The sequence below is a fragment of the Chenopodium album genome, chromosome 11 (assembly GCF_948465745.1).
Source record: "Chenopodium album chromosome 11, dcCheAlbu1.1, whole genome shotgun sequence".
Lineage (NCBI taxonomy): Eukaryota > Viridiplantae > Streptophyta > Magnoliopsida > Caryophyllales > Amaranthaceae > Chenopodium > Chenopodium album.
The window spans coordinates 21663428-21669083 of NC_137844.1; positions in this window are offsets into that span (position 1 = coordinate 21663428).

The following is a 5656-nucleotide window of genomic DNA, read 5'->3' on the forward strand; positions in this document are numbered from 1 at the left end:
TTGTGATTCTTTTTGGCAATTAAAAAGGTGAAGGTGAAGGAGGTTTTAGTTAAATAACATGAATGAATAACAAATTTAACCCAAAAAACAAAAACAAAACAAAACAAAAAATTGAAGGTGGGGAGGGTGTGTGAGCAAGGCCCGTTCACCGTATTTTCACTTATTTTAAGGTTAATAAGTTCAGATAAGGGATAATAATTTCAGATAAGATAAGTTCAGGAAAAATAAATTCAGATAAGTTGTGATAAGGGTTAATTAGGGCTACCAAGTTTAATTTATAACTAAAATAAGTTTTAATAAGGGCTAATAAGTTCAGATAAGATCAGATAACTTCAGATAAGTTCAGATAAGTAAAAATCAGGTGAATAGAACACACTAGTATATGAAAATATACAGTTGCATTTATTTAAAGTTTGTAATTTGTAAATGGTAGTTATTTAATAAATAAAAAATTGTAAATTACAGTCTAAAAGTAATAATAACTTGTTAATTGTCATTCAAGTTAATTTTTTTCTTTGATTTGCGAGCTGAAAAATGTTTCGTAAAGGTTTTAGGATCATTTTAGCCCTTAAGGATCCAAATTGAGTTTGGGATTGGTAAAAAAAAAATAATGTAAGTGTCTCATTTTGCGTATGAAAAAATTTATTAATTTGTGGACAAATTTGCTAATTACAACCATCACTTTTTATTTTTATAAATTAAAACCAAAAAAGTCATCAAACATTTTAAATTACAACCAAAATCCGATTTTTGGCCGCTTTCACTGGAATGTGACGTTATTAATTAGTTATTGATATAAAAGATAACCCCAAGCCAATATTAGTTTGGGATCATTTATTGATGTAATGACATCATATTCCGATAAAAATGGCCGAAAATTGAATTTTGGTTGTAGTTTAACATGTTCATTAAATTTTTTGTTGTAATTTGCAAAAATAAAAAGTGATGGTTGTAACCCGCAAAATGGGTAAATTTACCGGTCGTAATTAGCAAATATTACTAATTTGTATGCAAGTATTTTTTGCCATGAAAATGAGGCACTTTATTTTAATTTTTTGTTAATTTCAAGCTCAATTTGGATAATTAAGAACTAATATGACCCCTTAAACCTTGACAGAACATTTTTTAGCATGCAAATCGAAGAAAAAATTGTATTGGGTGGCAATTTACAGTTTATTAGTATTTTTGTGCTGCAATTTGCAATTTTTTTAAAATGGCTACAATTTGCAATATACAAATTTTAAATGGCTGCAATTGGCAAATTTTTCGGTTTAGTGAATTTGAGAAAATCTAAATTTCTATTAGAGAGAAACATGGTATATTTATCTTAGGGTAAAAACGTCATTTAAGATTATAAAGTAAGGGTGTATTTGGTATTTTAGGCCAATTTACTCTGTTAGTGAGAAGTTGAAAATGAAGAAGCTCCAAAATAACTTCCATGGAGGTCGGATAGCTTGTGTTTTTCGCGAGCTGCATCAATGGCGAACTCCATAAAGAAGGGAAATTGCACAACCAAACATCAAGCACCTTTCTTAAAGGGTTTATCGTTTCCTTGATTCTATATTTTTCTTATGGTTTTCGCTAGATTTGGGGGCTTAAGACTCCGAAAATGGTGATGTTGAGGTTTGGTGGGCTCCATTGAAGTAACTTCAAGAAGAAAATGAAGAAGATGAAGGTGATTAGCTGGGTGGGAATTGGGAATTGAACAAAGGTGGAAGAAACCATGGATGGACCATGCATGGAGGTGGGTAGTGAGCAGGAAGATGAATATGTTTTTTTTTCCTTTTTTTTAGAAAAATTTATCAAAAAAATACAATCTTTGCTTAACCAGCTCAAAATAATACAACATTTGGGTTATTGGTTTATAATACAACCTACCTTTAATCTCATTTGAAATAGGTGAGTTTACAAGTAAGTTGAGGTTAACAAGTAACAATTGGCCACCTTCCCTTGCTCCCAAAAGTTAACTAAGATAATTGTTGACTCATTATTATCTAGAGTTAAACAAAAAAGAAATAATAATAAGCTCTTTTTCTCTACTTCACGCACACCTTTACAACCTATAATTCAACTCCTAAAACAACAAATTGCACCAACTACTGTTGATGATCAAGATAAAGGAGCAGCTACTACCTATCAATGATGCGAAAATTTGAAACTCCATAGGCATAAACCTATAGCTAATTTCATATACGAATTCAAAACCCTAGTTTCAATGCACGAATTCAATTAGGGTTTTTCATGCGAATTTAGGGGTTTTACAAGAATCTATCTACTATATATTAAAGGCGTTCCTTTCAAAGGACGCTGTCACGTGGCTCTTTTCAAAGTATATGCGCCATGTCACAATGCCACATCACTATCCAAATATATGCGCCATGTAAGCTTGCCACTTCATTTAACAATATAATTTATGCTTTGAACTAGATTCGAACCCACTTCGGATACATCATGGTAATACATTTACCATATCAACTAACTTTTATTAATGTTTCAAATTTCACCTAACTAGGATGGCCTACACGCACAATGCGCGCGGAGGAGCTAGCTCTTACGGGGAAGTTGTATTGACGTATGTTTACACCTTAGGTTTGGGTGGTAGTTTTATGTGCTTATGTGGTGGCTTTGTAGAAGGGATTGAAAGCGTACCTAAATCCTTTTATGACGATTATTTTTTAAAACCCTTTAAAGTTTGACAATATTATTCCAAATTTATTATTAAATAATATTTAATTGATTTGCATCCCTTCATATCTATTATTATCCCTTCATATCTTAAAGGGCAATTTTTAATTTAGAATTCTTAATTGATTTGCATATTACAATAATACTTAGTATAATATTTTTTAGTGAGGTTTTCTTTCGATGAGATTTTTGTGAGATCATACGGAGAATTAATATGTGAAATGTTGCAGCTAAAAACTTGTAAATGTAAGTTCTTTAATGTTCTACGACCATCTAATATCTATATCTAATACTAAAGTAATAACCGCTTAGTTATATTTTTCCTTTTAAATTTCTTCATTTTCTCTCCCATAATTAATACCAGGACTTTTTCCTTTTAAATTTCTTCATTTTCTCTCCCATAATTAATACCAGGGTTTTTTTTTTCTCTCTATCATTGATTCCCTTGATTTAGGATTTTTAAGCTCTTTATACCTCACATATGCTTAAATATCACTATCTAATATGAATCCCGTTCACAATTCCATAATGTTGTTTATATGCCATCAAACAATGTAAATTTCCAAACTAATTAGCCTTAACAATAGTTGCAATAAAAGGACGACAAGATTTTAAATAAGAAGAGTACCCACGTAGGAGTAAAAATAAATAGACTCTTGGTAAGATACAGTCGCTTTGTACATAAAGGTTTTTTTTTTGTTTAATAATAATAATAATAATAATAATAATAATAATAATAACATATGAAGTGTAAAGCATTAGAAGTTTTTTTTACTAAAAAAAAACATTAAGTTTTTTTATAAGAAAAAAATTTTGAATTAATTGATGATATGTTAATGAAAAAAAAACATTCAATATATTAATGAGGATAAACATATTAATGAGGGTAAAAATGTAAAAACACATTTTTGTACATACTTTTGTACACATTTTTGAGGGTATAGTTGGTAGCACACTATTCCTAAGAGTTATCTTATACTTTTTATAAGGTAGGGATAGAGATATAATTATATATTCCTTTCATTTATTAAGTAAATTAGAGGTAATATATTTATCTATTTTTCATAAGGTTTGAATAAAAATACATATATATAAGGTAAAAGAAAAAGTGACACCTAAGGCAATGCCCAAATCACACACTAACTATACAAACAATCAAACGTAATCATCAAATTAAAGAAGTACACAAAGTAGCAATCTGGGACATCGCCTGAGGCACACACTAAGTTCTAAATTATAGGGTGTGTAGAGTAAATTTGGGTATGATATAGATTTTATGCAAATTATTTTTGGTTTTTGGGGTTGTTTTTACAAGAATTCTAAATTGTATGGTGTGTAAATATTTTGGGTATGATGACATTGTGGATTTTGTGTGAATTATTTTTTGTTTATCGTTGATTATTGTTATTTTTTTTTTTTTTTTGGTGTTTAGAGAGCCACAAGGGCAGGGATGAAAATCGATCACAAGATCTTCTGGAATCGGGAGGGAAGCTCTAACCACTTAAGCTATCCCTCACTCTCGTTGATTATTGTTATTGATATGCATGAATTTTATTATTTTTTTAAATAATTGAGGCACTTTATATGTAGTTTTAGAGTAATTAATCTGGTTTTTAGGTTTGGTTGATCATATCGTATGTTTATTCGTGTGGTTAAATTTGTTTGTAATTATTTTTTTGTTTTTCTGTAATTGTTAAGTTGGATTATTTGGTAATTTCAAGAATGAGAAATAACATATCTTTTTGATAAATGTATTGTGCCAATATGGCACAAGGGTGGTTTTCAACGTGTTGATGGGGATTTGGTGTATATGATATGGGAGGGGAGGGTTAGACTTTTAATGTTGATCCATATGAAATATGTTACTGCCTTACTAGTATTTAGTTGAATTAGTTAAGGAGTGTGGGGGGTGAGAGGTATAAGCATATTTGTGGGTTTTTTTTTTTTTTTTTAATTAGGTTTGTGTGTATGTGATATTGATGAAGAATAGGATAAAAGAACCCCCGTGAAGATCCCAAAAGGCCAGGTATACTTAATATAATGGGTAAGCAGATGACAAAAAAAAATGTTGTGTAAAAGTTTTGCATGTTCAAAAAAAGCTAAGGCATAATTAAAGAAGATATCCTAATAAGGAAAATGTTGTTCCTACTGAACCACCCCCAAAAAACCAAGAGGTAAGCCAAGGCTTGATGGTGCCCCTCCAAATAGTCACATAGCATCAACTTCTTCATCAACTACACATTTCACACCAGTTGCAACGTCCATTTCATCAACTCAACACCTAGCCTCAGATGCTGGACTTGTTAACGAGCGGTTGTGTGTGCCCCTCCAAATAGTCACAAACCCTAACTATTCATTCATTCATTCATTTTCCTAATTCATTCGAGTCGAGGCTGCTTGAGCAGAGCATTGAACAATTCACGAGCAAGCTCGGCTCGTTAACACCAACTATTCGATGCTCGGCTTGAGTTCAGGTTCGGCTCAACATCTTAACAAGCCAAGCCTGAGCCATCCATGACTCGGCTCAAAAGCTCATGAACAAGCTCAAATTTTTTTTATATTAATATTTTATTACTTCTTCCATTTCATATTTTATGCAACATTTGCCATTTTGTGATGTTACAAGTTATGTGCAACAAAAAAAAAAAGTTTCCTTATATTGTAAAAGTTTTTGAGTAAATTTACTAAAAAATCCTTACTTCTGACGGCGGGTAAAACTAGGTCGTTGGTGTCTAGATTCCCTCGGTCAAAACAAAATTTGTAAAACTAAACCCAACCCTAGGTATAGGGGCAAGTCCAGGTCGAATCCAAGGGAAGGCGGTTTTGCTAAGGTCTAAGCTAAGCTATTCCGAAATCTTAAAACTATGGGTTGGTCTATGCTATCGAAATCAATTCAATCAAACAAATGGAAATCAATTATCAAAACACTAGGGAATTTAGGATCCACATGCACCAATGATAAACTTGCTAA